The 26,063-nt window shown below is 39.2% G+C and overlaps 1 protein-coding gene across 6 annotated transcripts in view; it reads right to left on the bottom strand.

Moving 5' to 3' along the window:
• Nucleotides 1-15,139, bottom strand: part of GPBP1 (GC-rich promoter binding protein 1) — a 46,183-nt gene extending 31,044 nt beyond the window's left edge. Inside the window, exons 1-3 of one of the 6 annotated variants that reach the window (XM_074811981.1) lie at nucleotides 15,054-15,139; nucleotides 13,015-14,041; nucleotides 12,212-12,279 (exon numbers count right to left, since the gene is read on the bottom strand). The gene's annotated coding sequence lies outside the window, so the exon portion shown is untranslated. Of the gene's footprint in view, nucleotides 1-9,361; nucleotides 9,464-12,211; nucleotides 12,280-13,014; nucleotides 14,706-15,053 lie in introns of those variants that run through there. The other 5 variants (XM_074811982.1, XM_074811984.1, XM_074811980.1 and 2 more) reach the window with 5 other exon arrangements.
• Nucleotides 15,140-26,063: the final 10,924 nt, after the last annotated feature.

The raw sequence follows: 26,063 nt of genomic DNA, 5'->3' as shown, positions 1-26,063 counted from the left end.
GATCACCAAGTATCCAAAGACTGGTAAAGTGTTTTTAACAGAGCTTTGTACACAGCTCACTGATACTGGGTTATTTCTTCCTGCAAAAATTACTCTAGAAGCAGATTCAAGTCTTCCTCATGTTCTCAGCTCTCCAACTAAAAGCTCTACAAAGGGTTTTTTATAGCGCTGCTCTGTCGGATGAGTCAATCTCTTCCTACAAAGCAGTATAGTGAAGTGGGAAGAGAGATGCCTGGGCCAAAACTACACAATACTCAAGAGTGTAAAGTCAGCAACAGAGTATCTGTAAATTTCAATAAGCCCATAAAAAAACCCCACTCTTTCAGGCATCATTCTTCCAGCTAGTTTTGATAAAAGAGCAGCAGTAACAAAAGAACAGATTTTCAGAACATTACCTGATCAATTTCAGAGGTCTAGAGTTAGACTACCAAGAAAAGCAACTGTTGAGGATACTGACCTCCACATCAAAGTCAAGAAACCACTTTCATCTAATTGTACGTATTATTGGTCTCCCAGTTAGACACAGAAAAATCAGATATCTGTATTATCAAACCTTACTAACAGGCACAAATACCTTAGCCATAATTAAATTGGGAAACAAACAGCACATCAGGAACGGATAAATATTAACTTCTTTTTTTTTAAAAAAATGTGTTTTAGAGTACATAGACTACCCAGCTTTAAGTTGCCAATTCCATGTTTCGTCAGGCTTCATAAATACTCTTACAGATGCTAGCTTTCTGATATTGTCAACATTTGTCCTAGAATGTATTTTAATATAAAAACATTTTCATTACAAGCACGAGCTCTGTTTTGACAATCTGGCAAATATTCAATAGCTCTAGGATACTCTTCATTCTCAGGAAGATATTTTTGGTAAAGTGAAAACAGACCACAGAATGTGAGAATGGGATGTCAGCAAGACCACTCTACTGCCACAGGAAGGATTATGTTCAAACCCTTCGTGTCCAGCTTGGTTGTCAAACATGCTTGTTCCTTGCTTGCTTTCCAACTTAAGTTAGACCAACAACTGAGACTACCACATTATTCTGCAACACATCCCATCACTAGAAAGGTTCCTCCTACCAGGTCTGAGCTAAGTCTTTTTTTCTACTATTCACATCCATTACCTAAGCTTTCCCCAGCAGAGACGTTTTCATATTCTGTGTCCCTCAAAGCACTTGCAACCTCTATTCAGATTCATACTGTCTACAAATTTACTAAGTACACTCTTATTAATAACTTTGATCATGAAATAAAATACTGTAGAGAGTTCTTCAGAAATGTACTTGATACATCCTTCCAGCTTGACATCAAACAAGAGCTGCCTTTACAAAGACTGAGGAGCCACTAAGGCAAATAGGTAATGTTGATTAGCAGTTTAAGAACACTTCTGCCTTTCAGAAACATAGGACTACTTCTAGATTTAAAAAAAAAAAAAAAAAAAAAAACAAAAAACCAAAACCCACACATTTAAAGTTTTTGAATAGAATGAAAGTCAGTAGTATGCACCCATACAAACATTTACAAGAAACTGCTTTAATTGTACTGACAGACATGATGAACCCATTTGTCTGCTAGCAAGCCTTCTCTTATGTACACACCACACAACGGATCAACTACCGTTCATTAACGCTGATAAAACAGCTGTTTTACTCCCAGAATTAATACAGCTATCAGAAGCAAGCTTTATTGAGGTAAACACCACAGATTTGAACACAATTCCACTGCTTTTAGAAACTCTCTTGGTAACAAGAGTGGGCCCAAAATTTATCACTGAACGTTTAAATCACCATTCCCTAGCAGCACAAACTCAAAATATATCTGCCATTCTTTAACCAAAGTGTCATAAAAGCTAACTTGGCTCAGGTAGTATATTACTGAAGCAGAGCTGCACAATTCTAGAAAAGCTAAAAAAAGATACTGAAATACTGCTATCCTCATACTATTAACTCTGAAATGCATTTAAATTTCTTTAATCAGACTGGTCAAAATATTCAGTCTCCTCTCAGCAATAGCCTAGGATGCCTGATTCAAGTACTGCGTAGTTGACTTCAGAAAAGACAGTCTTCCACAGCCCATAAATTTAGATAAAATTTACGTTTTGCTGTGTTGTAGACAGTAGAATAGTTTACAGCAAAGGAAAAACCTCTTTCTAAATTTATTTCTTGTGAGAGATCTGACAGAATTTTGTAAAGCATTCTGTTTTGGGTAACATGCAATAATTATTCCAATATTCCATTACATAAACCTTAATTCTGTCGTTTTGTGAAGTGTGATCTTCACTAAGGCAGTGATTGTCAAGGAATTATCAACAGCTGGTTCCAAATGATACACAGTGACGAGATTTGTCATAAATTTAACCCAGTCATCCTCTCTGAGCCACATTAGCAACTGAAATAAGGACACTGCACGAAGTATGCTTAACCAACATCCAAAAAAGGTTGGGCTGGGGTTTTTTACGGTTGAGTCAATAAGGTCCTTTTGTGACAGAAACTTTTTCACTAGTTTTAAAGCAGCTGGAAACAGTACTTTTTAAACAAACTTGTGTCATCTGAGGGGCATTTTGAAAATTTAATATATTGCCTGTTTTAGAAAAAAGAAGTAACACACTGAAAAAAGGGAAGCAGAAAGTCACTGCATGAATCAAGAGTTAAGACTTCTGTGAAAAGGCTAAGGAAAAACATCTAGAGCCAACTCCCAAAACTCTGCAAAAACAACAAAAAAATGAACTAGAACAACTATCATTAGTTTAGCTTTTGATTATCAAATTAAATGAAAAAAAAATATTAAACAGTATAGTCAATTTTCCTTGCACTACTACATTCTTCTTTTTCAAATCACAGAAAAAGGTATCAGTAAAATCACACTTAGAATAACAGCACTGAAATTTAGAATTTTACTTGGTGCAATAATAAACTATTTCAGTGATCAGGGACAAGAATAGTCTAAGGAAACTACTTGGCCTGTTTTGCCTTACAAAATGAAGACCTAAGATGTATTTAAACAGTGGTTATAAACATATGAAGGAGTAAATTCCACAAGAAACAAGATGTCTTAATCCAAAAACACAGTAAGAATCACAAGAAGATACCAACCATAGTAGATTTAGGATGGACACACAGTCCTGAAGATCAGAACAACAAGATTCTGAAACAACTTTAAGACTTAAACAAATACTTGGATCTGTCAATTCCTATTATGCTTCTAAGTCAGAAACTGATAATTGTAACTAAATAGTTTAATGCATAAAGATAATACTGTAATATTACACAAAGATAATACTGTAATAATTAATCCACTTTTTCCCATCTTAGGTGGTAACCATATGAGAATACTGTTTCCACAAGATTTTTCCCCTCTCTTCCCTGATACTTGAAATCGGTGTAGTTTTTAAAACACAAACCTTCTAAGCATGAAGACCACCCACCACAGCTAAAGTATAAATCAGATTATTTTTTTCTTTTCCTTACGATAACACAGATAGAATTCAATATGGTACAAAAGCAGAAAACACCCTGTATTCACGAACTTTCACATTAACTTCCAGATTACTTGAGCACAGTGCTTCTTCAAGCTTCATCTTACACTACAATTTTCACCTTATCTGCAACCTTTAATTCACTATTACTGGGACAAAATATGGAACAGACAAAATGACTAACATTTAAGTTTTGTTTGCAAAGCTTGTTTGTAAGCCAAAGAACATCCATGCAGTTAGCACATAAAAACAGGCGCATAAAATACATCAATCAAGGAGATGCAGTTGAACAAACTATCCAAAACAGTGTTATGGAATAGATCTCAGGTTTAACAAACACAATTCTTCACATTTTAATAAAATTTGATTAATTTCTTGCAATTTTTTTTTTTAATCTCTTTTCCCCTGCTCCCCCATGTTCACCAGGAGGGGGAAAATAAAAGGGGGGTGCTTGCTCATTCTCATATCATTTGTGCTAAATTAGTGATTCCTGCCACCACAACTATGTTAATTACAGACTTCATCCTCCTTCACCCCTGAAAGATCTCATCAAATAGGCAGATTGGCAATACCTGGCAATAGTTTCTAACCATTAGTGAAGTATGCGAGCATTACAGGCTAAGCATAGTGCAGAACCCTAGCAAGCATCTGTTAGTCCAGCTTGTATCTGTGTAGCACATCAAAAATGGGAGTACAGTGCAGTCACATACCAGACTCAATACAGACAGGGTAACCATAGAGTCACTACAGACAGAATCGGATGCATTTATTAACCCACTTAGCTGCAGCAGTAAATCAAGAAGTAGTTGTGCTGCCAAAAGTTATGGAGCAAAAGGATAAGGCAAGAAGGCAGACCTAGACTTTTTTCTTCCCATGCCAGGCATCTATAAAATGCTGGAAACAATTAGACCTAGGAAGCTATACAATAAAGCAAAACAAGCAAGTCTCCAACTCAACACTGGAACACAAGAAAACAAAGGCTACTGAAATCTGCAATAAACTGGTTACACAAAAAATAATTTAAGAGATCACTCCTGCTCCCTTACAAAGATGATCCTTTATCCAGAATTTCTTGTAGCTTCACTTCCACTCATCAAATCTTTCCAGCATTAGAAACCCTCTCTCTATTTGTCTACTTACAACACTAAAAATAGCCATACAGCATCTCTGGAAGTGCACAATACTCTTCAGGAGTTGGAAGAGTGACTCCCATGAGAATTCAACTCAAGGGAATCTCTGCACTGTCTGCCTAAGTGGACATCTGAGAGTCCACAGATGCAGGGGGGGAAGAAATGATCTTCTGGGATATTGGGCAGAGTGTGGAGCAAGCAGATGTAATCAAACCATTCTGAATTTTAGTTCCATGTTTTGTTTTCTATAAACAGGTCAAATAAGGAATAAGCCTGATTATTAAAGTCCAGAATCCTGAAAAGACTATGACATATAAGGTAATAGGCATTCACATTTAACTGCTGTGATTTTTGAGGCTATTTTCATTATTTAAAGTAGTTCTAACTAGAGGAAATGTATTAATATCACATTTTTTATTTAAACACTATAACAATTTTGCAACTCATAAGAACCAACTGTAAAAACATGCAATCCTACCTTTTATTTTCCCAGGTCCACACCCATTGCAAATTATAGGAGGAATGTCTCAACAACACAACTCTTAAACCTATCACAAACAAGGTTATGAACTTTAAGCATCACTTTGTAACAAAGTATTGCTACCTGTAACATCCTTCTGAGGCCATACCTCTACTCCTGTCCCAACAGTCTGCAGTCCCATCAAGAGCATTAAGAAAGATAATGACTTGTTCAGAGTTTTCACCTTCACAGAATTTTACATGAGAAAAAAATATCAGTTTGATGGCTTAGTTTTAAGTCTGGAAAGTATCTTCTGAAAAATTAACATCCAGAGAATGTTCTGAAAGACTGAGGACCAACTCATACATCCCTGAAAGATCAAAGAGTTATCAGCCTCTCCCCATAGGAAAGATGCTCCAGTCCCTTGATCTTCTTTGTGGTCCTTTGCTGATTCACTCCACTAAGTCAATAGCTTTCTTATACCAGGGAGCCTATAACAGGACACAGTGCTCCCATGTGGCCTCACCAGGGCTGAGTAGAGGAGAAAGATGAACTTCCCTCAAGAACACTTCCTAATGCAGTCCAGGGACATGTTGGCCTTATTTGTTATGAGGATGCATTGCTGGTTCATGGTTGGCTTGTTGTCCAACAGGACCCTCAGAGTTCTCTGCAGAGCTGCTCACCGGCTAGTCAGCCCCCAGCATGTACTGGTATGTGTAGCTATGACTCCCCAGAGGCAGAACTTCCTGTTTTCCCTTTGCTGAACTTCATGAGGATCCTCTGTCCATTTCTCCACCCTGCCCAGGATCCTCTGAATGGAAGCACAATCATCTAGTGTATCAGCTACTCCTTCCCATTTTGTATCATATGCAAACTTGCTGAGGGTAAACTCTGCCCCACTGTCCAGGACTTCAATGAAGATGTTAAATAGTACAGGCTCCAGTATTGAACCTTGGAGTACAATAATAATGGCTCCCTCCAAATGGCCTTTGTGCCACTGACCACAACCCTGATGAGCTGGGCCTGGCCATTCAGCCAGTTTTTGATACACCTCATCATTCACTTCTCTATACATACTTTGTCAGCTTCTCTATGAGGATGTCATGGCACACAATGTCTAAAGCCTCACTGAAGTCAAGATAAACACCATTCATTGCTCTCCATTCAACTACCCAGCTAGTGACCTCATTGCAGAGGGCTATTAGTTTGGATAAGCATAATTTCCCTTTCACAAAGCCATCCTGACTGCTCCCACTCACCTTCCTGTCCTGACCTTCATGTGTTTGAAGATGGTTTCCAGGATTAGTTGCTGTACCACCTTCCCATGGACTGAAGTGAGGCTGAGCAGTCTGTAGCTCCCTGGATTCTCCTTCTTACCCCTCTTGATGACAGGACTGACATTTGCTCTCTTCTAGTACTCACGAGCCTCTCCCAATGACCATGAGACCTCTCAAAGATAACAAGGAATGGCCTTGCAATGACATCAGCTGGATCCCTCTGCACTCATCGGAGTATCCTGTCAAGTACCATGGATTTACGTGTATCTTAAATAAGTGTTCCCTAACCTGATCCTTTCTCCACCAAGGGTGGAGAAAAAAGCACAGCAGAACTTTAAGATGACAAGGACATGAGATCAGAGACTGTCCCCGCCCAATTTTAAGGGCATGTTGTTTAACTTGCCTAACCAGTATTTAGCTGGCAAAGGAAAGACAGTCCCACTGGTATTGAAGAGATCCAACTTCAGGGAGGCCTCTTCAAGCATACAAAATAGAAATACTTCCCTAGCCCAGAAAGCTGTCTTCAATATTTAAGGCAGGTTTCCTTACCGTTGGCAAGATACATTTGGTAACACTATTTGTCTGAACTACCAGAATAAATAAAAACAGCTGTGTTTTTTCATAATATCCTACTATGAAGAAACAGATAAGATTAGTGACATCACTATAATAAGGAAAAGGCTTGTCAGTATAATAGTAAAATAGCCAAAACACCTACAATCTAAAAACTTAATTTACTAAAAGATTGTATGCTTTTGGCCATCTTCTAGATTTACGATATTAATAAAGACATCCAATTTAAATGGAGCTGACCAAAATTTTATAGGAAAAGAAATTCTAAATTAATGCTAAAAATTAGGAAAAAAACCCTGACAGCTGAACCCATCTCACCAGAAGCTAGAGACAAAGAAAAACAGTTTTGCATTTTTAGCTTCTGTACTTCCCGTGCTCTGTGGATAGCCTACATTATTTTACAGGAAGCAGTTTCTTTGACACTGGGATTGTCAGAAAATGATTAAAATAAAAGACAATATAAACTCCAATAGCTAGGAATACTTGAAGCTTGTGAGTGGAGCAACAGTTAACAGGGAAAAAAATAAGGAAGCTTCAAGCCATGAATTCCCAAAGTTAGAAAGCAGGTAAGAATTCAAATTTCTTGATGCTCACTGAAGACTAGAAATTCAGTCTATTGATTTGCATAGAGAAACCCATGAACAGAATAAGTATTAAAAGCACATGAATATATGCACATTCGTAGTTTTCAGGAAAGTCTAAAATTAGCATGAACACATATCTAAATGGCACATACCTATAATCTTTTACCTAATGCCTTATAGATTATTATTGCCCTAAATACAGCACACCACAAACTACATGTGGGAACCTTAACTCCATCCCTCAGCTACACACTTGTTTGACAACTCATCCTCTCCATAATTTTTAGTATAATATTTGTAAATGAGTTAAAAGAAGGCTGTAGGCCATCAAAATCAAACTATACTACAGTGTTATGACAGTAGAAAAAAATAAAAGGTTATCTATTATTCAGTGGCTCAAGTTTGTTGCTACTGTTGCTGCTTTGCTTTCTTGGTAATGAGCTACAGCAAGTATATCAAATCCTTATCAAATCAGGAAGACAAATGAAACGTATGTACGAATTTCAGAGGGCTCCAATAAACAAGTCTTTATGACATCTTAGAAAAGAGTGACCATTTAACAAGAAGGGAAAGGAGACACAATTTTCTAGGACAGAATTAAAACTGAGTATTTACTATCAGAGTATGCCAAACACCAACTGTACTGCATTTCATGACAACAAAAAGGTATTTGCTAAGGTAATTTTTTTTTTTTTCCTGAAGAACCATCAGCAGCAGGCAAAGTCCTCACTAAAACAGAGCAATTCTGAAATAACCGAGCTACAGAATAAATTGACCCTTCAGTTCTCTCACTTTGGGCTAGCTTCAAATATTTACTTCATCTCTTTAGCATCAAGCATAGAAAAACTACAAAATTTTGTTCTGAATTAGGCAAAGAAACTATATGCACAAGTCCTAGCCATCAGACCACACCATCTCTCTTCTTCACGAACAGAAACGTTCAGGATTTTTTTCTCAAACTAATCAGGTCTTTAAAATAACCCACTCCATCAAAAGTTTCTTTCTGCCACAAAACACATTTTTTTAAACAAAAAATTTCTCGTGATAACAGATGAGTAGCACTAATTTAAAGTTGGTAAAAGTAAGCATTAAATATTTGTTTAAACCCTATACATCTCAATTTTGATCCCCCATTTGAAGACACAGCTTATTAGAGACCTTCCTTACTCTGTAATTCATTTAGTTTGAAAAAAGCAAAACAATCTTATTTCAAGTTATTCTGCTATCCAAAATTTGCATGTTAATAAACGAGAACATTCAAGCCCTCACACAAGCTTTATAGAATTTTTGAAAATGGAAGCATTTCTACTTATCACAAATTGCTGCAAAAGCATGACAACTACTTGAACTAAAGATTATTTATTTCCTTTATTTTCTCTCCACCTAAATGCACAGCCACAACAACCCAATAAGCTTAACTCTTTACAACCAACCTTTTAACACTTTGAGAAGAAAGTGTGCATGTCGGCCTCCCCCCCACCCATTTCAATGTAGAAGACTGTTTACAGACATGTAACTTACAAGGAAGGTTAAGTTTGGATATAGTAATTCTCTCAAGTTGTTTGTTTCTCTAAAATTTATTGTCAAAGACTTAACACCTCCAATAAAAGGAAAGGGAGATGAACCTTTAAAGGTGTTCTCAACAGACCTTTACAGTCGTTCAACAGACATTAAAAAGTTCTGAACAATTCAGCTGAAGCCTCTTCTTTCTCAACTGTACTACTGCAGAGCAAGTAAAATCTCCAGTGTTAGTCTTGCTGTCCCCACCATCCAATACAGAACTAGTCTGATGAGTATTCTAGCACTGGACAATATGGAAGAATGAAAGAAAATTTCCATATGTTTTTTTAATTTACCTTCTTGCTTCATCTTTTAAAAAGACGCATAAGAACTAAGGCTTTCTGCAGAACACTGAGGAAGGAGTGAGGTCCTCTGTCAAATCTGAACATTTCCAGAAGACTTGTGACATTGCCTAGGTATGAGAAGTGTATGAAGTCAAACTGTACCAATCAATTATTTAACCACTGAAAGCCAAGACATTCTCTAGTACAGCCACAGCCCTAAAATCTAACTTTACCATGACTTAGCAAAAAAACAAACAAAAAAACCTAAGGAAAACCCACCTTCATTTCTACTTAGGACTCAAGTTCATTGTGTGAGGATGAATAAACTAAAGTACACCTTCTCTGCATAAGGATCTACAATGTCAGCAGACCCGGGTGGACACTGGTGTTCCAAAAATCCCAACCACTGCTGTTTACCACACGGTCCCCTTTCTATACATGGATATGGTTCACAAGCAACAGGGTTTACATCACTTCTGTGAATCGAGTATTAATGTCATAACAACCAAAACATCTTTTATAAAAAGTTTTAGAAACAGCTAAAGTTAATGAGAGCTTCAAATACCTTCATCATCACTTTTATCAAAGATTTTCCTTCTTGCACTAATTTAAATGTAAATTTAAATAAGCAAACTATTTCATAACACAGGGTAACTTCATATTTGACGGTAAACTACAACCAGGTTCTTTCTGCTTGAAATCCTACACGCTTGCAGCACCATTTAGCGGAAAGCTAGAAAAATGCTAATCTTGGCCTTTGCAAGGTTCAAAGTCCAAAAGCTGAAGTGTTAGTGCAGCAACATCACCACCCATTCAGCACATATTACGTAACAAAATCGTGAAGAAAAAAAAAAGTTGAAAAAAGCAGCGGTTTTGACATATCCTGAGCATCTAAAGCAGAAAAACAATTCTTTCAGCAGTTTCCCTGACTATGTTTACCCAAAACATAAAAGGTGATTGTGGAAGAGTTGAGAACACCACATAGGGCATTATCATCAGTTACTGTGTAATACTACTGCTCAATCACATGCAGTAACAAAAACCAAAACAAAAAGCATGCCAAGTCTCCTTTAAGTTCGTTTACATTCAAGTCTGCAAACAGTTCTCCTTGCAGGGTAGAATTTACTCCTCATACTAAAAAATAAAAGGAACTTCCCAGAAGTTGTTGATAAACTGTCACTGTCACACTTTTATCCACACATTTTAAACAGAAGAATCTCATTAGAATGGAGGGGGGGGGAAGGATAAAAGTACATTAACTTGTGAAGTACTAACAAAGCTAAATATCTACACTATTTCCCTATATCATTTTACACATGTAATTCAACTTAAGCTTTGCTTCAAGTTTAAACTCTGCTTACTCTTAAAAGCTTCCACCCAACAGTTTTTTCACACAGCAGAATAGCTTACACCATTCAAGACAATTTCTCAATATAAACGTACCCAGTTTTAGGATTCTACCAGAATAAATGCATCAGCAAAAGAGCCAAGCTGCTGACAGTTATTCCAGTACAAAAGCTATGTTTACATCAAGGCTTAAAGTATAAACTTTTGGGGGCAAGGACCTTATCTTCATAGTTGTCTGCAAACCACTTAACATACCATCAGCACTACACAAATAAAAATCTAAAGAAGGAATTAAAGTGGACCAGGGCGCTAGGCATTTTCTCCTCAATAGTCCTCATCCAAGCATGAATTTTGCTTAGGGTACAAGGGCACAGCTGTAAAACATGCCTGAATCCTTGTCAAATACACAGCACACAAATAAGAACAAATGCACTTCCCAAATGCAAACACAGTGAAGAAAAAAAAAAAGAACTATCCTACCAGCAAACAGAGATATAGACAGAGTTAATTTAATGAAGCTAAAAAGCAAACTCTTCAAAACATCCAGAAAAAGATGTCACCCAAAGTAGTAAGTGGGTGATGCAGCAACTTGATTTCAGTGAGACCCTCTTGTCAGGAGGTAAAAGTACCTCACAGCACCAAGAGTTATCAGCTTGAAAAAAGAGACACATCACTTTTCCTATGAGTTAAGAAGAAAGTACTTGTATTACTATTGCTTATGACCACACAATAGACAAAAATCAAATGAAATGGCCACTCACTCCTGAACTCTTTCAATTTACCAAATGGTTTCAAACAGAACACAGATTAATCCAACTAAAGGAATGAGGAAGATCATTCTTCTCTGTTGGTCTGGTCCCTTCACACGTGGCTCAGTTCATTCAGTCAATCCCCAGCCACACTGAGACTCGATGTTAGAAGAGCCACAAGCCACAGCCACAAGAGATTACAGAAACAGCCTCCTATTCATGTTCCAAAGTTTCCATGTTTTCAAGACAACAAAACGGAAATAGCAGTTAAAATAACAAAACAGCAAGGCCATCCAAAGCAAGCAAAATAGTGAAAGTAGATCAACTTTTAGATACTGACAAGACAACACACAGAACAGAACTACTTCAGTGAGCCAGAGAATTTGAAAAACTTAAGACACAAGTCTTTCATTTGTGGTCAAAATACCAAGTTACAGGGGGGGAAAAAAACACTGTAATAATCTTTAGGTACAGTTTCACATGCTTAATTTTACTTTTTCTACAAGGCTTTAACATGAGCCATCTTTCCAAACATCTTTGCATTGCCCTTGGAGAAAACCTCTTCCTTTTTATTAGCTCACTACTACTAGTACTTCAGTACTGGAGAAGCCCTGAGAAGTTTTTTAAAAGGTGACGACTAAGGTAAATGTGTCACTTCTACCAGACACTCAGTTTACATCTACCCAATAATGCTTTAACTGTTTAAAGCCTTATGAATAATCAAAGTGGGGTAGGGAGGAGAGAACTTAGTAAAATTACCACTGACTTTTGAATTAAGTTGTTCTGTCCATCTTAATTTTCTTTGAGGCAGTAGCAATTCAGCTGAATGCAAACCTACAAAAAATTATTGTAAACATATTAATTTCAACATTTAAACTACATCTATCTTCAGAAACATTTAACCTCTATGGGAGGAAGGGCACAGCAATACATCTGAAAATAACATCTAAGATTAGTTAGTTCACCACTAGATTTTGTTTTGAATCCTTCCAAAAAGGTGGAGGTTTTTGGTAATATTGTACTTCCAGACCAGTCAGACTCATTTATTCACATACAGAATAGGAAATTACTCTAAACCCAACCTTAAAATACCAACACATTAAAAAGCTAGTTTGCATGGGCAGTAAATTAGGTTTTGGTAAAAATATCTGCTTTCCATAAGTGACAAAGAACAGTGGAAGGAAATTAAAATGGAAAAGATTGAGATGTGCAAGACATCCAGCAGACTTGTTCAATAAGTACAATAGCTCATTGCAGAGATTACAATATTAACATGAAGGCTAAATTACCTATGGATTCAGTCTAGATGTATGTATTCTTTAATCTCCCAGAAAAAAAAAAAAAAACACACTCCTACCTACACATTTCTCCTTGTACATATATTCTTCAAATTCTTAAGGAATTATTCCATTATTAAAAACAGCAAGTAAAAACTAGATTCTGCAAGCTCATTTCAATGTTCTCAAACAAAACAACAATCTCTAGGCAGTAAATGTTACTGGTTTAATCATTCTACTGGTAAAATGTTTATTCAAGTGTAAATTGATTTATAAATACTACACCACTTACCTAATCCAAAAGGACTGCACAAGGTGTTAGCACTGCGTGATTTATATTTTTCCAGTTTGTTTTCCTTGAGATAATATCCCGAGTTCTTGTTGATACTACATTCGTAGCTGTTTGACATAGGTTTGACCTCACAGAAATCAGCTACCCATCCTTCTTGCTTACAGATTCCACAAGGCTATTTCCAGTATTTGCCAAGTCTGTCTTAATTTTTAATCTCTGACAGTTTCTTCTCTTGTCTATTCCATGTACATATCACAATAAGAAGCATCAGCTCCAGGTGAAATAAATACACTTTTTACACCACAAACTGTGAAGCCAAAAATCCAAATTTCACATCTGAACTGTGCAGCATTTCCTAGCTTCGGGTAACAGAGGCATTTGTAAACAACAGCTATCTGGATACCTCCATACTGCTTATTGGCAACAACATCTTTCAACAAAAATATTAAATAAAATATAAAAGAAAAAATGATAAACAAACATCTATTAGATTCTTCATTTAGAAAATAGGTCTCACTGCAAAATGTCAGAAGGCTGTGGCAGAAAATCTAGAAAATAAGGTAAGGGGAAAAATATCTGCCATGAAACTTTTCAGCAATGACACAGTGACTCAGGCTGCATTTAACCTGGAGCCAGTTAACAAAACTGGTTATGCCTATGACTCAAGACAGAATGTTGACTAGAAGAAAAAAGTATCTAAAAGCAAAAAAGCACTTTATTTTGGCAGCTGAAGTATTCAGAACTTGATAAATTTAGCCATGTATCCATGTCATGCCGACAAAAGCATCCAAGGGTAAGGTGCTCGGCTCTGCTAGAAAGAAAAAGCTCACGACTTCAAACTTCCAATTCACTTCTCAGAAGCCTTTTCAGGACGAAGCACTTAGACAAATAATCCCAGAACAGTGTCCGGTATTTCTCCCCTTTCACAACAAGCAGCTGGTGCAGGTCGGTTTCCGCTTTTTTCCTCCCTACCAGCTAAAGCAAAAGGCTGCAAACATCCAGGACTCTTCTCTGTAATCCAAACTGCCTACGGTAAAAAGAACCAGAACAATCAGTTGTCCCTTCTGAAATCCGAACCGGCGTTAGACAAAGACATAAACCTGAATCTTACAGAGCAACCACACATGCAACCAGGGAGCCGAACCCGAGTGCAGAAGCCCGGGTTAAACCTCCGCTCACGTCCCGGAGACAGCAGCAGGCATGTTTATCGGAGAACGCAGCCTATCAGCGAAAACGTTCTCCTGCCTAGCATTCCCTTCCCACCTCCCCCCCAAAAAAGGGAAGGAAAAAGGAAAAAAAAAAGGGAAAAAAAAAAAGGAAAGAAAGGGGCATTTCTCATTTTATTGATAAAGATGAACTGGTCCGCACAAGGCACCCCCGCGGGGGAGGCGCTGACCTGGGCCGGGGACACCGAGCATGAGCACAGCACAGCCCGGGGGAGTGGCGGGAGACGCCCGGGGAAGCCCCAGCGCGCCGCGGGGGAAGCCTCGCCGCTCCGGGGCCGCCCGCCTGCCGACTGCGCGGGCAGAGCCCCAGCTCCCCAGCCAAGACCAGCCTTGCAGCGCGGCGGCGGGCACCGGGACGGGGTCCACCGGGACGGGGTCCACCGGGACGGGGTCCACCGGCCCGCGCCGGGCGCTCGCCCTGCCTTCCCGCGGGGCCGCACCGCCCCCGCGCAGCCGCCGCCGCCGCCGCCGCCGCCGGAGGGACCGGGGGCGGCTCCCCCTGCCCTCCCCGAGGGCGGGCCCGGCCGCGCGGCGGGGGAGGGAACGCCTGGCGCCCCGCACGCCAGTACACGCCCCGGCCCCGCCGCGCCTCCTCTTCCCCCGGCGCCCCCGGCCCGCCGCCGCCGGCCCGCCCCTGGGTGGGGGGGGTGGGGGTGTGCCCCGGGCCAGGCGGCCACCGCTCCCCGCCCCCCCCCCCCCTCTCCGTGAGCCGCGGGGGCCACGGGCTCGAGAGCGCTGCACGCGCACACCCCCCGCGCGCGCACGCAGCCACACACACACACACACACCCCCACACCCACCCCCCCCGCTCGCCTCGCTCCCAAAATGGCGCCGCTCCGAGCCGCGGTGCTCTGCGCGCACAAGCCTCGCGAGAGCCGCCGCGCGACCCCGGGGCGGGGCTTCCCGCCCGCCGCCGAGGGTGCGGCCGCCACCCCGCCCCCGCCCTGCCGGCGGGAGCCCCTCTGCCGTGACGTCACGGAACGATCCCGAACGTTCCGCGCGGGGCGGCGGGGGAATCCCCAGCGCGCGCGCGCCCCGCCCCCACCCCGCCCCGCCCGCGGGAGTCCCCGGCGCCGCCGTAATTAACCGTGCAGCGGCGCAGCCCCGCGGCCCGGCCCCTACCGGCACCGGCGGTACACCGCTGAGGTGCCGAAACGGGTCACCGGCACCGGGCCGCGGGTCGGTCGAACCACCCCGGGCGGGCCGGTGAGCGCGGCACCGGCCCCGAGAGCCCCGCCGCCCCAGCGAGCGGCGGGGGTGCAGCGGGCAGCGCCGGTCCCGACCGCTGCCGCCGGCTGCGGCGCCCCCGCCTCTGCCGCACCTCAGCGAGGCTCGGCACTGCCCGCACCGGTAGCGGGGCTAAATCGCGGCGCTGGCGGGGGCCGAGGCGAGTGAAAGAGCCGATAACCGCCATTTAAACAAACATCGACAGAAATCGGCACCTTCGCCGAATCGACAGAAATAGCTCTAATTTACAAGCACACCAGTGGAAATACGCCTAACGTCCCTGCAGTCGTTCAGTGCCTGCCTTTTTGAAAGAAACGTGATGGATTTTTGCAGCCCGGGAACTAAATGTCTGAATTAACGGTTTGCAATTTTGAATTCTCATTTCCACTCAAGTCAAATTATACCGCAGTTAATTAGGTGAAAAATGAAATATACAAAATTATGTTTAAATATCATTAGAAAGAGTACTGGCAAGTGTTCCTAGAGCCTGGATTTGATTCTGGCTTTTCTTTCAACGGCAGTTTCCACTGAGACTTGAGGTATTGTAGGAACTGAAATTATGCACTGGATTTTTTTACAAAAGTGTCTCAAACTCCTGACAAACAGTAGGATTTTTTTAATATATTAAAGGCATATATATATGCCTGCAAAAGAATCCATTTTCATCATTTGATTACATTACTGGAAAGCAACAAGTACTAAAAAAACACTAAAAGTCAACTGAGAAAATCAGAAAGAAAAATACATGAGAGTTTCATCTTTAAAAAACTGACAGAAGCTCTGAAACGGCTGTGGTCACATCTACTTTCAGCTCAACTCCAAATAATCAACCCTCATTCCCATTTCTAACAGCAACAGTGATTTTCTAGGTTCCCACCACAGCTTTGACTGCATTGCGATCTCCTTTCTCTACCTCTCCTTGTCCTTTTATTAACCTTGACCTGTGCCACCCAAGTGAGGCTTCCCAGGCGGGGTGACTGAGCATACCCCGTGTCCCTGAGGTATTTTCACAGTCTTGCCAAGCCCAAAACCACGAGCAAGAAAGGCAGAGCAGTGCCCTGCCAGCTGGCCCGACGGAACCACCGTGCCAGCCAAGGAGCCAAGTCTGATGTGCCACTGGGACCACAGTACCAAAACTGCCCTCACAAGTTTCATTATTGAAATCTTTTTCAAAACAGTAATTTATAACCCACATATTGATCAATTTAACCCATATCAGACATATGCAGCAGTAGTAGCTAGAAGCTAAAGGGTTTGTTCAATCAGAAGTCAGCAAAAACATCTCAGGACTCCAGGACTCACCATGCTGCGTGATTCAAACACATGTAATACCAAGGAAGCTCTGATCAAAGGATCATATACAAGTCCCAGAGCAACATACACAATCGTAAAACATGATGGGTAACAGTATCTGGGAAAACAAGATAAGAGGTGAACAGAAAGCAACATGAAAACAAAGTGTATGGATTCAATAAAGCATCTCCAGGCCACCTTGACAACACACACTTAAGGCTATATTAATGATCTGAAATGACCTTTCAACTCATTTGCGTGAGTTACGGCTAAAGCCTCCACACTGCACAGCTATTCTGGGCATCTTCTGGCTTTGCAACACATTAAATACCGTGCATATCAAAAGAGAAATACAGTAAGTAGCAGGAGAGTATCAATTTATCCATACCAGTCCTAATAGGTTTCTGTTTGTGCCGCTTCATATATGATCCTTCTATTTCCTTCTGGTGACAATAACCACATCGATTTTAGTAACCACAGAAAAAGCTGTGATAGTCATTGAGGAAATTAACGTAGTAATGGGAAAAAGGTTTGATTTATACCTCTAATTGTTTCATAAAAGAAGGTATAATGCCATTTCCACTTCACAAAATGCAAGGCTTTGGCCTGGCAAACGGCTGAGGTGATGTCCTTACCTTACTGAGAGCAGTGGCAAACCTCGCACTGAATTCAAATCAAGACCTCTTCTCTTTTAATGCACTTTAGTTTACATGGCACAAGCATTCAAGCAGTTCCAGCAAAGTCAACAGGACATTCTCAGCATGCAAGGATTAGTTTAAAGGAATTAATTTGCAAGCCTGCTGGCATGTGAATTTGGTTTGTGAAGAGGTTTCTGCCATGCACAGCCTAACTATACCAGCTGGTTCTCCTGGTATACACAGAGTTTATACCTGAAAAGGAGTGCTTCTGCTAATACAGGTTGTTTTGCTTGTGTGGGGAATAATTAAACTACACTGATAAAACCATATGTATTCCATTACTGACAAAGAAATCCTAGCATAAACATAGTCATTGTCTGTCATGAAGGACAAGAGGAAAGACAGAAGATTGCCAGAATGGCAAATCTGTGAAGCAATATTTATAGCCTTTTTGCTTGTAAAACATGTTATTTGATCTTCTGAACCCAAACTGTACCTGGATCTTCAGAAGTATGTAGAGGGTGAGAGTGATAAAGTGATTGATATTTAACAAACAGCTTCTGAAACTAGGTAGGCTGAGCAGAACATGTCTGTTTTGGAAAACTGCTATGGGAGGTTATGATGACATTCATGCTGGAAATAAATATGGTGGGGGAAGATATATCCATATGAACAGTTAGTTCTCTTTTGATAAGCAAACTTGGAGAAGTAGGCCAAGATTTTTGCCACAGACGCTCACACATGTTCTTAAAAGTCCTTTCAATGAACCATGATATAAGCAAAGGATAACTCATGTGGAATCTAGACAACAGTTGGGATTTAAGAACAAGCTAATAATCACTGGTTTTGAATGACTGAGTTACCTCTGGGTAGTCTGATGAAAAGACTAACAGATTTAGCACTTTCATCCAGGTTGAGTATTCTGAATACTGTATGTAATACAAGGTTCTGTGTGGTATATGTCAGACTACAGACTGTAGAGATAACTGAAGAGATAGCTCATTCCATATCCAGTACTGTCTACATCAGTATATGACAGCATTTAATAAATACAATGAAATAAAATACGTGGGCAACGCTGAGGTATAACAAATGAAACCAGAAACATTTTAACTCCCATGAAATACTAACCATCCATATATAAGTACAAGTCTTAGAACTCATTTTAATATGAAAAATGTGTAATGAATTTAAAATTAAATTATTTACTGCACAAGTTTGGATGATGGGATGAAGTACAACACCAAAAGTTAAAAATGTATTTTGGCAGGCACTTGAAATGTGCTGGCTTTCATTTGTTCTAGGAGTAGAATACAAGATACTTACGTGAGTATATTACACACTCAGACTGTTAATTAAGGAAATATTAAAGAAAAATATGGAAACATACTTAATTCCTTACTAGTACGCATTTTTGTGTCACTCCTGAAGATGTACAAAGCACTTGACCTTGTACTAAAAAACACAGTGAGCCCAATATACAATCAGTCTGAACCAAAGAATCAGGCAAAAGGCCAAAAGCAAAATTTTCATATAACAGGTTTAAAATGTGGTTAATACAGATTTGATCCAGAAAGCCTCTGGCACAGTGAGCCCAGTATTTAAAAACTAGAAAGAAAATGGCCACCTAATACCACTAATAAAAACCCAATTCTAACATATGTTCTTCTCAATAGGGGACTATTTATATAATCAGATCCCAAACACAGTGAGAATTCATCAGTATGAACAGTTTTAATAAACAGTCCTATTGCAAATCTTTCAGCTGCATGTTCACAATACGAAACATTTTAAGTAACAAAACAAAAAGAATTATACAAAAGTATGTAGCATCTAGTCATTAACATTTGCAGTAACAAATGAAAAATTGATATGATTGATAAAATTGTTTTATTTGTGAAATAAAGCAATGGGATTTGACTGTATTAAATAATTGACCACCATTATTTGCATCATAGGATGTATAACCTCTAGTTATTTGATTTTTCAAGAGTTCTGAGCATCTCTGTGTTCAATGCACTTTAATACAATTAGCAAGTACTAAGCAGGTCTGAATATTAAAACATGGAGCTTGTTAACTCAGTCTTTTCTGAAGAACTTAAAATTACCACTGACTTTGACAGGAGCAGCATTCTGAGCAATAAAGCTGTAGGTAACAGTTCATATTTTGAAGCAATACCTAGGTAATAATTTTGAATGACACATAAGTATGAATTTGACTGATATTATTGAAATTAATTGATCATTTTATCTCTCTCAAGATAATGACTGATTCTACGTGAAGGAATCAATAACTTGGTGACACTATTGAAAAGCCAGGACAAGAACTTTGAGGCCATTCTTCTATTTATACTAATTGGAAGTAAAAAGATCATTAAGAATCAAGCTTTTAAAAGAGCAGTGTCTCCATTTCAAGTTTTTTCCTATATTGTAACTGAAAATAGCCTGACTAGTAGCTTTTCCCCTTTAACAGTAAAAGCATCCGTCTCCAAAAATGCATTTCAGAAACATTGGGCAGTACTAAGCCAAGGGTTATTTGAAACTATTTTAATGGTTTATCTCCATTAAGTAATATTCCTTTCATGTAAGTTATCCAGCTAATGAACTGAGGTTAAAAGGGTGCAACTGTTCTTCAGATATGCCCCAGATGAATACTGTCTACATGGTATTTATTCTATTGAAGGATAAAGTCATGCTGTACTCCTTCTCTAAAATAATAAGCAAGTAAAATCCTAAACATACTCAACTTCTGCCCTGTTCCACCCATGAAAGTGAAATAAGAGCAAGTAAATACCCACTGTTCTAAATTTCACAAAGAAAGAACTCAAAATAATAACTATTAATCACAAGAAACAGTTTAGATGAAAAGGAACAAGCTTAAGAAATTATGAACTGAACATACAATACCAAGTGACTAATTTTTTGTAAGATACTTGTCTTTACCCTACCCTTTTTCTCTATGAAATGAAGTTCCTGTACTTTCCCTAAAATGAACCTTGCTAACTTGAACTTAGAGCATGTTAATTTTGAAATAAGGAGACCAAATGATCAGCATGATAATAGGATCTTGCACATACTTTTAAAGAGCAGATCTCATTTTAGTGCAGTTCAATTCATAGCCAAATCTATTTGCTTCATCCCTTTTTCTTTAATATTGTATTGACACCAACTTGACATTTTCCCCCCCATTTTTAATGACTAGATTAATTCAGAAACTTTTTACATCCAAGTAAAGTGAAGAAAACTGTTTTTGTAAAAATTTTCTGCAAGTTTTGCCCACCATCAATGTACATATTACCATTTTTTAAAAGTGTGTGTAGTTACTACAAAGACTCACGTCAGGAAACAGGCCCAAGAGATGTGTGTTGTTTCTGTATGCAGACAGACCTGATGCAGGAATTTCACGTAGAAAAGACTGTCTTCCCAGCTGTATTAACTGATCTAATTAACAGAATCATCTCTCCCTACCCCACCCCACAGCCCTCCCCCCAAAAAAGACAAACTTACACTGTTTGTTAGCACTGCTAGAAGCCTAGATTTTGTCATATATAGTAAACACAGTCATATATAATAAACACAGTTCAAAGATCTTCTGAGTTTTGTGACACGATGCCCAAACAGAATTACTATCAAGGTTGACAGAGTGGGCTCAGCTGTTGCAGTTCCTTACCTTTATTACCATCAGCCTTTGAGAGAAAAAAAATGCTTCACATATGACCAGAATAAGATTCACTTACAAGTATTTTCAAGAAAGACTAAAACCAGCTTTCTGACTAGCATGGTTTTTCCATCTTTAAACCAGGCTGAAATGCCCCGGCAAAGCTTCAGTTTTCCGAGAAGGTTAAATGCAAAAAGTTAAAAAGGTAAATCTACCTCTTTCTCAGCTGAACCTCTTTCCCTATATTTCATTTCATGGACAAAACCATCTGAAACCTGGTCATCTGAAACCTTGCCAAAAAAAAACCAACAAAACACCAAAAAAAAAAAAAAAAAAAAGGCAACCCAAGGAAATTAATGGTATAAAAGACTGTAAATAGGGTCAAAAGCAAATTAAATATTTCCTCAGACTTATCTATCCAGAGCTATGCTATGCTGTTTTCCAGATCCCCCTGAACAAATTTGAGTCTCTCTTTAATTTGTTCAGAATATAAAATTTAGAATTATGGTGCCTTCCTATGGGACACCTACCCAACGTAAGTGATACTTATACTCTCACATAGTGGTATATTTGTATGTTGCTATTAGAAACTCCTTGTATTTGTAAATAAGTGGAAGATAACTCTGAATTTGAAATCACTGAAATACAAACTTTAATCTATGAAGATGATGCAATAGCTTCAAATCAGCATTGTCTTGTTTGATTTTCACTTCTTCCAGAGATCCTGCATTAGGCTTTGGCTGAGTTTTTTCAACTTTTGTGTGCCTTAGTTTTCACATCTGCAGAATATAAATGCTTGTGTATCTTTGTGAACTTTTTGAAAGACAATGATGATCCTTTCTGTAAATCTGCTAATTATTATAAACTGGCTCAAGAGAAATAGGCAAAACAACCTCAAAACACAAGTACATGGCTTCCTGTTTAGGAAACATTCCTTCTCAGTCCTTCCAAAACAATGATATCTTATTACACTACACTAACTTTGCCAGAATGGCTAATAGCATTTCTTTACTAAATAAAAGCAAGTTTCCTGTAAGTATTTTTTCAAATTATGATAGCTATTGTGTATGCATTTAAAATATTGTGAGAGACACCACAAGCACAATATTTTTTTCCTTCATACAACATGAGCCATCTGCCAATGTTATAAAATGAAAATTAGCAAGGTGTAATACTAAGGAGAAATTGTTTCTCATGATGCTCTTAATTGTTTACAACTTAATCACATACCTACCCTTTCCTTTAAAACTACACTGCTCCTCTTCCAACAGTAATTAATACAGGGGAGGTACTTGGTCATCTGTTTTTCTATACACAGCTGACTAACAGTTGTTTTCAATTATATTGCAAGTGAAGTCACATTTCAGTATGAAGACAGTCAGAAAGCCACTTTCTCTAAGCAAGAAGCCCTTTCTGGGAAAGCTGGACCCTCAAGGGAGTACAGGGTTCATCCCCTTCACACCAGAATTATCCCAATCCCTTCAGTGGTAAAACCACTGTACGGTGCAGCCTAAGGTGGGTCCCTGATAACAAGCCTGCCTTAGGCCACCTCTGCCCGAAGGAGCTGCTGTGGGCAGGAGCTTCATGCGGGCGAGACCCTGCTAAGGAAGAGGCAGGCAGATGCTACCTGGGAAGTGAGAGGATGCATCACAGGTGCTTGGAAAAGATGGGGAAGACTCTAGAATCTAGAAAGAGGGAGAAACTCAATACAGACTGTGCAAGCAACATGTAAAAGAGGCTGGAGGGCAATCTGCCCAAGATACGGGCTAGCTAGAAACCCCTTGGCGCTTTAAACTGAATGACAAATAAACCCAAACAAAAACAGTGATTCCAAGTAAGGATGATTCAGAAAGAAGTGCTCACTGAAAAGTGGCATACCCTTGTAGAGGGGAATGGAGGGAGTGACTTTCCAGGAGAGCTGGGCTGCCTAAGTTCCTGCTACAATAGCTAAACTTTTATTTACAACTATGAATATATACAAATGAAATTGTTTAAATTCACAAAAGAGACTATTAAAAAAATCCCCTAAATTAAAGTATTTGTTATGCTCACATTACACCATCCCTTAAGTAATTACCAGTGATGTATCTCTCTAAATCTGGGTAAAACATCCCCTTGCTGTAAATCTGCTGGTTGTTGGTAAGCTTCACCAAAAATAAACTTTTTCCTATTACTAAAATTAAATTATTATTGTTACTGTGAAACGTAAATAACTTAAAAAATGTAATCCATGTTCTTTAGGGAGAAATTAAACTTTTTTTTATAAAAATAGCAGGATACTAAAAGCTTGGGAAGGAGGTAAGATATTCCCTTTGAAAATTTGGCATGAGAGTTAAGCAAGCAACACTATTTAAAATAATCAAACTTCCTTACATTATATGGGAGTCCTGAAAATTAAAGCACTGGGAGACAAACACAAGTAGGGGATTTGGAAACTTACTTTCCGTGTTTATTCTCTATTGCAGACACAATCATCAAAACCACGGTATCTGCACAATGAGCAATGTGATTAACAGTATTAAGTAATGTGCCTAATACACAGATGGGGTTCCTTCCATCCTCTGATCTTGAAGCTCAAAGAATCTAGCTAGATTTGTGGGAGATGGTGACTTGCCTGCCTCCTCTGTATCCTGCAGGACTTACTGTGTTCAGCAGTCCAACTGCAACAGGTGGTCCCTGAAGGAAGCAAAGGTTTTGCTAGCAGAGATGTGGGCAGTTCTGTGCTTTTTGGTGGTTTTAATGTCTAGGAATCATCCCTGAGCATATTTGATTTACTAGTAGAGATACAGCCAAAGGGTCTAAGACCAGCTTCATTCCTGAATAAGCAGGCTTTACTTTTTATCATTGCCTACAGAAAGGGGTATTTGAGGTCATTCCTCTAGGGCTTTGTGCAAGAGGTTTGCTGGAAGACTGTGGACTGAAGTGAAAAAGTATCACAACGCTCACATCACCCAGATACAGACCAAAACTTCAAACGTGGTTATGGTATTCCCTGATCACCATGTATCTGTTGGATGTATCCATGATACTGTACACCTAAGAGTGGAGAAAGTAAAAAACTTAATACTTAATTCTATCATTTGTTAAGGGTAAAGGAGAAAAAAATGCTAGATTTTCTTTTAGAGTTTCTGTGCTCTTTATCTTACAACTCCTCACCTGTAACTGTTCAGCTTCATTGCATTATTGGTTTGGTTTTTTTTTTTTTTTTTTTTAAAGACTGGATTCTTCTCTTCTAATTCACTTTAGTTCTTCCCATTTTTTTGACTGTTTCAATCAATTGAAAAAAAAGATTTTGGATTTTTTTTTGTTTCCTTTTTTTGATCTGAGATTATCTTGGACAATAAAACATAGTCAAAACAAGGGCACAAAACATATCTTCCTCCATTACTTCAGAAAGAACAGTTAAGGCATTTTTTGGACCCATCTTCTTGGTTCCAATTCAAGAGAAAAGACACCTTGAAATACAGAACTCCACACGGTCTTGCATTCCCAGCAGCTATGGAAAACTGCATTCGCATTGATGTAACCATTTGATTCACTGTATATATGCATACACATATTTTGTTCAGCCATCTCTGAGTCCCTGTAAAATGGAAAGAGCAATGTCACATTATCTTTCTGCTCAGACCCGCAAGGCAGAGAGTGGAAGTACACCCGTAAAAGCTCTGGGCTCTAATGGAATCTCCATACCAACACGATACCTCAAAAGCACAAGGTGGTTTGGTTTCCAAGCTACACTTCAAGAGCATACCATACTCTCACCCGTTTCTGGAGAAAAATGCTAATTGAGGAAGAAGTGATGCAATCACATCCTTGTTCTTTTCCATCCCCTTCAAATGAGCTTACCCCAGTAACCTCACCATCCTAACTCTTTATCTTCAACTGTACTTAGTGAAAACCACTGGGAGGTAAACCATGTTGTAACAACATAGAACATAATTTCACTATAGATATTGCTGTCAAAATCCAGCCCCCACTCAGATTCAGGATCATAGAAGCCCTCTTCAACTCTTCAGGATCCAGATTTTCACCATCATTTTTTGTGGGTTATGGAATCTGCAAATATTTGTAAGCTCTTCTATATAGCTGCAATTTCCAAGTGCAAAACTGAATCTCAGGGAAAGACAGGAAAATAAAATGCTTGGGGTTTTTTACCTGTTATGCCCTAGAACCGGTTTTTACTTTTTTTCCCCCCTCCTGTCTTGCAGCCCCTTGTCCACAGCTCTGAGCACTAGTTTTTCCAGAATTCTTGCTGCGACTTACAGCACAGCTCTGAAACACACCTGATGTGGTAGACCTATGAGTTCATACTATTTTATCAAAGTGGTCTGAATTATCATTAAAAAAACCCAGTTCTAAATGTGATAAAAGATTATAAGTGGCAAATTTACAGAAGATTTTTCTATAAAATTGCACACAACTGAAAAAATTAATCATGCTAAAAAGTTGAAAGACTGAAGCGAACTACTTCAGAAGTTAGGAAATAGCTACTTGCACCCAAACTGGGGAGAATTCCTATTAAGAAAATGTATATAGTAGCAAATACATACTTGCCCAAATTGGGGATTCTTCCTGCTGCACTTTCTGTGCTATTTTGTTGACAGGATGAACAGGCCTGTGTATGTTTTACACATTCTTTGTTCATGAGAAGGTATTTTGCCTTTACGGGGATAGGAACTGGGTTTGGCATATCCAGAGGGAACAAAACTGAAAAAGGCTAAGGAGCATTAGTGGGTTATAATGGATTTCCAGACGAAAGGTGGAAAGGATTAAATCTTCCTTCTTAATTTTTGAGTACTTGCAGTGTGCTCTGACATAGCCTATCTATCTGTCAGTGATCATTTTTACCAGACAACTCCCTGATCTATGTATACAGCTTTGGAAAAAGGCAAAGACTGGTGAGCAGTCAGTGGATGAGATACTGCTGGAGGTGCTTGTGACTGTGACAGCTTTCCTAAAAAATATGTTTCTGCAAAGTCTTGAGATTTTTATGTCATCCGCATCTTA

This window comes from Strix aluco, chromosome Z (genome assembly GCF_031877795.1).
Source record: "Strix aluco isolate bStrAlu1 chromosome Z, bStrAlu1.hap1, whole genome shotgun sequence".
In the NCBI taxonomy this organism is placed as follows: Eukaryota; Metazoa; Chordata; class Aves; order Strigiformes; family Strigidae; genus Strix; species Strix aluco.
The sequence above is the reverse complement of the archived record's forward strand: the minus strand, read 5'-3'. Positions and strand labels throughout refer to the sequence as shown.